This window comes from Lissotriton vulgaris, chromosome 3_1, assembly GCF_964263255.1.
Source record: "Lissotriton vulgaris chromosome 3_1, aLisVul1.2, whole genome shotgun sequence".
NCBI classification, from domain to species: Eukaryota; Metazoa; Chordata; class Amphibia; order Caudata; family Salamandridae; genus Lissotriton; species Lissotriton vulgaris.
In genome coordinates, this window is record NC_141689.1 from 758,496,603 (window position 1) to 758,505,944 (window position 9,342).

Consider the following 9,342-nt stretch of genomic DNA (forward strand, 5'->3'; position numbering starts at 1 on the left):
GGTCAGCACACCACAGGTTCCCCCACCACTCCCTGTCCCAGGTTCCCCTACCCACAGATACATCATCCCCAAAATGCTCAGGCCCTCCCCAACTCCCACTTGCTCTTCCACTGACACCACTCCCAGCCTGTCTGTTGCTGCAACTTCTGTGGGGATCGTGTCCCCCCAGCTGTCCTGCCAACCTCACCTGCACCCCTTTCCACTCCCATGGGGTTAGGCACTGCAGTGGAGTCCATGCCCACCCAGTCTGACATGGGCTCTGCAGTGGGGACCATGTCCACTACATCTGACCTGCCCACTGCAGTGGTTCCAGCACCCACCCCATCAGACTTGTACCCCACATTTGTGATGGTACAACCCATGTCAGACCCCTCCACTGTGCAGTTGCCACTGACTCTCCTGCACCCAGCATCCCTTCACAACCTCCTTCTGCTGAGCCCTGATCCTGTCCCTGCGGTGCCTGGTCTGCCCGATGTATGCCCCTCAGAGTGGATTTCCCCAGTCCTTAGCAGTGCAGGCAAGCAATGGGAGACAGGTGTCACTCACACCATCATTGGACTTTGGATTTTCAAAAGGACATTGGACTACATTTCATTGTTGATTTTCCCTTTCAGATGGCAGATTGCTGATTAAAACATTTTTTGTTCTCCTTGTGCATTTGATTGAGCTGTAGATTTTGTTGATTCTGTTTAGCCTGCCCTTGGTGTGATGATGCAGGAATTACAAATGTCTGTTACTGAGGTGTTGCTGTGGTGTACTCCATATGGCCCATGAGATGTGTTTCATGTTCAGGTTGGTATCCATGTCATCCTTTGCAGCTGAGTGGGTGTGTTATGATTAACTCATTTAGCACAGGGATGGTGACATTTCATTGGCATGGCCACATCTGTGGCTTGCACCCATGCACATATGATGTGCTTCACAATGTCCAATTTGACAGTTTCCCTGACTGTTGTGCCATCTCCACTGTATATGCAGGTGTGGGCAGCATTGGTGTAAAGTCAACGGTGTCCTCTGTGCAACTTGGTAGACATATGTATTGTCTATGTGCAGGTGACTTAAGGGGCAATACCGTACCTAGGCGTTTGTCACCAGTGCCTACATTGGGTGGTGGAGGAAGGTTGACTGTGCAGGTGTTGTGCTGACATGCCCAGGAATCATACATACTGTTTGGCATGTGCTGCTATTTCCATGATGACACCTACCTTGTGGTCACTGTGATGATGGGTGATTTTCACCCTTTGCCACAATGCTCAACATTAGCAGCAGTTTGTGTCCACACATTTTACATTGGATGTACACATTGATGGGAGATTTTCACACATTGGCCCAGTGCTATTTCAAAGCTTGACTTGTGTAGCCCACACTCTGGTGTTGTTCACACATGTGATGTAGTTACTTTGTGTGTCATGAATCAAAATCACTGTTGGGGATATTGCCAGGCACCACACATTGTGGTCATGATGTTGTTGTGAAATGTATTTGGCTGACATGCCTGTGGTTGTTGTTTGATGATGTGTGTTGTATCATCCTCCCTATGGGTGGGGGTGTCAATATTGTCTACCACACTGACCCCTATGGGTGGGTGAGGCAGTATTGATAGGTAACATGCCCCAATGGGTGGGGTGGCATCAGTGATAGGCAACATGACACATATGGGTGGGGTGGCATCAGTGATAGACAACATGACACATATGGGTGGGATGGTATCAGTGGTTGGCAACATGACTGATATGGGTGGGGTGGCATGAGTGATAGGCAACATGACACATATGGGTGGGGTGGCATCAGTGAAAGGCATCATGCCCCTATGGTTGGGGTGGCAGTAGGGGTGGGTAACATGCCCCTATGGGTGGAGTAAACACACGGGGGACCTGTTCAAGGTCCCACTCCAACTGCACTGCCACATGTGCTTTCGAATGAATCCAATAAACCAATTCTATTTTTTCTTATCATTATATCCATTTTAAACATAATTTCTTCTTTTTTTCATCAATTTTTCATCAGTTCATTTTATCCATTTTCCATTTCGTTATTCAAAAAATGTTTGTGACCAGGAGATGTTTTCCATAAAAACACGACTTTATTTCAGCTTCACCCAATGCATTTCGGTTAGAAACCTTCGTCAGGGGTGTATCTATAAAATTAATTAATACATACATCAGTTAAAATCTACATAAATATTTACACCGCAATTGCCTTGATGTTAAACAAAGAACTTATCTCTCAACAGTTACATATTTAATTCCATTGATAATTAGCTTTCCCTTTTGTGGTGTGTGCTTTTATCTGACATCACTTAACCAGCTTGCGTTCATCAAAGACCCACAGTTCCCTCGACAACTTCACACGTATCTAAACGAATCTCCACTGTTGTTGTGCTGCCATGAAAAATAATGACCGGTATCCCTATTGTAGTATCTTATCCAGAACAAAAACTCCTATTTTATGCTCCCGCCCACATCTTTAGGCACGCTTACCATGTCGTGATGTTTAAAAACCTTCCTTTCTCCTCATGCTTCGTGCGGCGTATTTTTCTAACACGATATTCCAACCATTTGTTTACGGACCGCCATCATTCTAACTGATTTCAATCTGTGCCTTCTTTTCTTTCCCCACTAGTGATCACGTGTTCAAGAGCCTAAATTAAACCCTGTACTGGAATCCAGCCTAACAAATAAATCGGGTTGTTCCCGTGGTTAACTCCCATGTTATACTACATTACCCAGGATGCCATATAAACAGATTTTATACAGTTGTACATTATTTACCGCTGTGGCTTAAACGCTAGTGATTGAATGTTCGCTAATTAGCAACAGTATTTACAAACTCATAACAATCTAATTTATAAATATTTTGACCAAGTTCAATTTACATATAAACAGATTTTATACAGTTGTACATTATTTACCGCTGTGGCTTAAACGCTAGTGATTGAATGTTCGCTAATTAGCAACAGTATTTACAAACTCATAACAATCTAATTTATAAATATTTTGACCAAGTTCAATTTACATAGTTTCTCATTATCAATGCAGCTTTTAACCAAGCAACTTTCCCATTCCCTGGTTCTCCGGAATCCAAACTCCTGTATTTTTGAAAATATTCGCGTTTGAAACTTTACTCGATTTTAAACGTTCTATTTTTTCACATGATAATCCAACGGGTGCATCTCAACTATTAGGGCAGACAGTCGTAAATAATACATTAATGGTGGTGAAATGCACACAAATCTTCCTTTTATGTTCCTTATTTAATCCATGATTGACATCATCAAACGTATCCTGGCGTGCGACGCTGGATTTGCGCTCCACCCTTTTGCGCTAGCAATATCAGTAAACACACGGGGGACCTGTTCAAGGTCCCACTCCAACTGCACTGCCACATGTGCTTTCGAATGAATCCAATAAACCAATTCTATTTTTTCTTATCATTATATCCATTTTAAACATAATTTCTTCTTTTTTTCATCAATTTTTCATCAGTTCATTTTATCCATTTTCCATTTCGTTATTCAAAAAATGTTCGTGACCAGGAGATGTTTTCCATAAAAACACGACTTTATTTCAGCTTAGATAAGTTCTTTGTTTAACATCAAGGCAATTGCGGTGTAAATATTTATGTAGATTTTAACTGATGTATGTATTAATTAATTTTATAGATACACCCCTGACGAAGGTTTCTAACCGAAATGCATTGGGTGAAGCTGAAATAAAGTCGTGTTTTTATGGAAAACATCTCCTGGTCACGAACATTTTTAGAATAACGAAATGGAAAATGGATAAAATGAACTGATGAAAAATTGATGAAAAAAAGAAGAAATTATGTTTAAAATGGATATAATGATAAGAAAAAATAGAATTGGTTTATTGGATTCATTCGAAAGCACATGTGGCAGTGCAGTTGGAGTGGGACCTTGAACAGGTCCCCCGTGTGTTTACTGATATTGCTAGCGCAAAAGGGTGGAGCGCAAATCCAGCGTCGCACGCCAGGATACGTTTGATGATGTCAATCATGGATTAAATAAGGAACATAAAAGGAAGATTGGTGTGCATTTCACCACCATTAATGTATTATTTACGCCTATGGGTGGAGTGGCATCAGTGATTGGCAACATGCCCTATGGGTGGGGTGGCATCAGTGATAGGCAATATGACACATATGGGTGGGGTGGCATCAGTGATAGGCAACATGACACATATCGGTGGGGTGGCATCAGTGATAGCCAACATGCCCCTATGGGTGGGGTGGCATCAATTATAGGCAACATGACACATGTGGGTTGGGTGGCATCAGTGATAGGTAACACGACACACATGGGTGGGGTGGCATCAGTGATAGGCAACATGACACATATGGGTGGGGTGGCATCAGTGATAGGCAACATGACACATATGGGTGGGGTGGCATCAGTGAAAGGCAACATGCCCCTATGGGTGGGGTGGCATCAGTGATAGGCAACATTACACCTATGGATGGGGTGGCATCAGTGATAGTCAACATGACACATATGGGTGGGGTGGCAGTGGGGGTGGGTAACATGCCCCTACCCTTTGGGTGGGGTGGCATCAGTGATATGTAACATGCCCCTATGGGTGGGATGGCAATGGGGGTGGGTAACATTCCCCTATGGGTTGGGTGGCATTGGTGATAGGTAACATGCCCCTATGGGTGGGGTGGCAGCAGTGTGGCCATGGATTCCCTAAGGAGGTGTGGTAATGGTGGACAGGGTCTGGACCCCCTGGATTTGTTTGTAGTGTGGGTGTCCGACTTACTGTCTGCGCCGTCCGCGTGTGTTCCTGATCCGGTATTATATGTACAGGACTGGTATGACCTGCGCTATTGGATTCATGCTCCGTCTCAATCCATTGCTGGCTGCTCCGGTTCGAATCCAAGGAATGGGTTAATGGCGCTAATTGGAGTTGATATGCAGCTCTTGTGCTTGTGCTGTGATGTGCTGTACGTGGTGACCCGTCCGGAACATAGGAACGGTGCATCGTACGTGACCGGCCGGAAGTAGCAGTGTTTTTGTTACTGTGCAGCACGGATTGGGTGTTTCCGGGTCAGGTTCGGATAGAAATTGATGATGGAGTCAGAGCATGTGGATCTGTCGGGAATTTGGCACTTTTCCGCATCGTACTTCCTCGGCCGGACGGTCCCGCTCCTCGCACTGTTCGGCCGTAAGGTGATGCTACTAACACGTCTCAGAGGGCTGACCAACCGAGATTGGAATCAACCCCTTAGTAGTGTGCTGCCTGTCCTCAAATCTCTCCAGAGTCTCGTCAAGGGTACAAAGCGCGGAAGCAAATAAATGAAAATGCAAATCCAGGCGCGCCGCCGCACACCTGTCGGGGTCGTACATGCTGCCCATAGCGGCTGAGACACTGAGCACATCTCAACACACATTTCATAAAACAAAAAAAAATACAACTTTTTGTGGCCCTATCTCTGTAACATTGTCCAAAACTAAGATGATACATTCATCAAAGAAGGTATTCATGCTCCAAAAAAAACTGAACGCTCACAGACATCACATGATGTTGTTTTATTCATTTTTCAAGCTATGTTTTAAGTACAGGAAGTTGAGTTTGGCGTGCGTGTTTCAATTCATAATAATATTTAATTGGACGGTTTGCTCAGATTGCTGGCTGCCAGTCACCCCAGAGCCTCTTCGTTCAACTGCACTCTAGGCATGAGCGCAGAATCCGTTCCGCTTGCGGATTTTGTGGATTTTCGGTAAATCCGCAATCGGCGAACTCCCTCGAATTTACCGAAAATCCGCAAATCCTCGAGCGGTGGATTCGGGGGGCAAAAGTTCAAGCCTTCAAGCTTGAAGTTGTTGTTGTAACTATTATAGGATGGCGCCGGCAAGCTGCCAGCACCATCCTAAAATAGATACAAAGTTAGCTGCAACAGGAAGCACAGGAAGCACTAATAGATAAAATAAAGCAGGTGCTCGAGCACCTGCTTTATTTTATCTATTAGTGAAGCTAATTTAGTAACTATTTTAGGATGGCGCTGGTAGCTTGCTGGCGCCATCCTAAAATAGTTACAGGAGGATGATGGATGGACAGGTCACTCAAGGGACCCCTGCGCACATCGGTGCGATTGCATAGCAACACACACATGGTAGCTGGAACTAGTTGAAGCTCAAATTCAGTGACTCATTCATCAGCCCAAAAACAATCGTGAGCGTCGTCAAGGCTGGGCAGGTGTGCCTTCTTCCCAAATCTACTGTCGAAAATCAGCTGTGATGCTGGATAGAGGCCTTTGTATCCTTGACTTTCACGAGCGCAATCCTAGTGCTGTTCCGGTGACCAGGAGCTTCTTTCTCTTCATCTCCTGCTCTGATCGGTCTCGACCATTTATACACACAAGAGGCACTTGAACTTGCACAGATGACCCGACCCATAAAAAAATCCGCAAAATCCGCGAATCTGCAAAATTGCGGATTTTGCGGATCCGCGAACCCGCAAATCCTCAAATTCGCGGATCGTGGATCCGCGAAAATCCACCCACCCCTACTGCACTCTACTAGAAAGGGCAGATTACGGATTTCTTGAACAGTGAGGTTAATGTTTATGATGTAGAGGTCTTTGCAAAGGTGGCGAGCAGAACAGCTTACCATTGTTTTACAAAAAATGCGTCGAAAATAGTATTCTGTAAGTACTTTACGGTAAATGTAAAAATTATGTAGCACATTTACTAATCAAGGCTGTATTTTTTACCCTCTGTGCTGTGTGCGGTGGTGGGACTCTAAGACACCTTGTGGTGTGGGCGCAGCTTCCTTAACACTCTGCACTTTTCCTCTCCCACTGACAGTTTCATTTGTGCTCTTGTGCTCTTAGCCGTAGGCCTACTTGTTACACCTCCCACTGATTATGCTGGCCCAGAAGTACTGTGTCTTCTTTCGGGCTTGCACAGACCCCTACTGTGTTGTTGAGTAAATCCATATTTTTAAGAATGAACTGGAATAGTAAGTGGTAAGTCTTAAGGTAAACATCCAAGTGACATACAGCGCTTAGAAGCTACAAAAAACAGTGTAATGAAGTTCTATGTAAAAACCTGTTTTAGTAGCACATGTGTATTATGCACATGTATCTAGAAGTTCTTTACTTATGTATGTGTGGTCTTATAATGTGCAAACTTAACCCAGCCAGGTTTCAGAGTGCTTAGCGTAATAGCGAGAACGTGGCATATAGCCATCTACGTCAGACCTTCCTTCTCCTCACCCAAGACATATGCACAATGCCATACACTGCCAAGGGTTTAGCTATCAATAGTGCAGCAGGTGCAGTGGCAACCTAATTGGTGGCCGGTTTTTCTAATAAAACCATGAGGTGGGTGCTAAATGTCCTTATTTTTTCCAGGGCCCCTGGCATCCTTAAAACACCCTTTGTTTTTGTTGTTGGGGTTTTTGAAAGTCGCTGTTTTTTGAATAATAGTTTAAGGATATATTATATCAATCATGCCACATAGAATACATAAATCAAAGAGGTCAAGTGGATGCCAGCAAAGAAAATCAAAAAAGGAAAAAAAATGAATCACTCTCAAAACTATATGGATCCATGCTTCAATATGTCCAGAGATCAGATGATGGCCAGGGTTCATCAAAAGACACAGTTCCTGGGCCACCAATTGAGAACGCTGATTCTGATGCTAGTGTTGAAATAGAAGAAAATTAAGCAGAAAAACTAGGAAAGGAACTGGAAATTCAAATGGATGTATTTAAATCAGAAGAGAGTACTGAAAGTGACTCTAACCATGATACTGTAAATGAGATGATGAATGAGATAAAGGGGGACAATTGGAATATTTTAGATGAGGCTTCTTTTTGGAATATATCAGTTTCAGATCATTTGCGGGTTGTAACCATCAAAAGAGTAAGTGCTTCTTTCCAGAACAAAGATGGCCCTTTCAGAATTGCGACAAGGCAAGATCCAAAAGCAAAAGGAGATGTTCGCCGGCTATCAAAAGAGTGGTTTTACAAGATGATTCCAAATGGCGAGAAAAAGTTGCGATCATTGATGGTTTCCTCACTCGTCAATGAGAAATTATATTGTTTTTGCTGTCGACTCTTTGCTGCTAATGCCACAGACACGACATCTAAATTTGTGACTCGGTTTCAGATGTGGTGGAAACAGAGCCCGAAAGTGCATAATCATGAGACATCTGAAGAGCACTTACATTGCCTTGAAAAATGGAAAACATTGGCAGCAGGACTTAGAATGCACAAAACAATTGACGCTGAAAGTATTGCTTTGATGGATGTAGAGAAGAAAAAGTGGAGAGACATCTTGCACAGGTTGCACGATATCGCCTTGTTTCTTGCCAAGCAGAATCTGGCATTCGGGGGCCACAATGAAGATGAATCTTCATTGAATAAAGGAAACTTTCTGGAAATGGTTGAAATGCTTTCTAAGTATGACCCAGTGCCTAAAGAGATTAAAGTGAAGCACATGTAAACTAAAAGCATCAGTATCTTATCTTGCACCAAAAACTCAGAATGAGTTTATATATGTCCTAGCGCAAATCATGTGAAGGCTTGTCATGGATATAAAATCTGCCAGGTATTATTGTTCGTTAGCACACCTGACACATCACACACCAAATGTGCGAAGTGATCAGATATGTGAAAATCCAAAATAGGAAAGTTGAAGTAAGAGAAGAGTTTCTGTGATTTTTCCCTTTAAAGGGGAAAAAAGCTGTTGACCTCAGTTCTGATATTCTTAAAAATCTGGAAAGCGATGGACTCGACATTATGATGTGCCGCGCTCAAGGTTACGATAATGCTGCCACTATGGCGGGAATCCATGGGGGTGTACAAGAGATTTTGAAAAGAAAGAACACGAAAGCTATTTTTAATGGATGTGAGGACCATTCGCTTAACTTGTGCGGCCAACACTCTACTGCTGAAAATGCTTCGTGTGTCACTTTTTTTTAACTCCTGAGACAAGGTTTTTCTTCTTTGCTGCTTCCACTCACCAATGGGATGTTTTAATAGACCACACTGGAGTCTCAGTGAAAAGACTATTAACAACACGCTGAAGTGCTCATCATGCTGCAGTAAAGGCAGTGAAAGAAAAATTTTATGAATGTGTGGCTGCAATGGAAGCTCTATGTGATCCAGATGAAAATTTAGACACAAGAAGAACAGCCCAAGGTCTATTGCCTGCTGTCTGCAATTTCACCTTTCTGTGCTAACTCTACCTTTGGTGTGATGTACTTGAAGAAGTTAATCTTACACAGCTGTACCTTCAGACTAAGGGCCTAACTCTAATCCTGGGCAAAGCACTACGTTATGCTTGCGTAGTTTGCAAAGTTTGCGCAATTTCGCACTAC

At 43.4% G+C, this 9,342-nt stretch overlaps 1 pseudogene; it reads left to right on the forward strand.

Moving 5' to 3' along the window:
• Positions 1-7,718: 7,718 nt before the first annotated feature.
• Positions 7,719-8,944, forward strand: LOC147727006 (zinc finger MYM-type protein 1-like; annotated as a pseudogene).
• Positions 8,945-9,342: the final 398 nt, after the last annotated feature.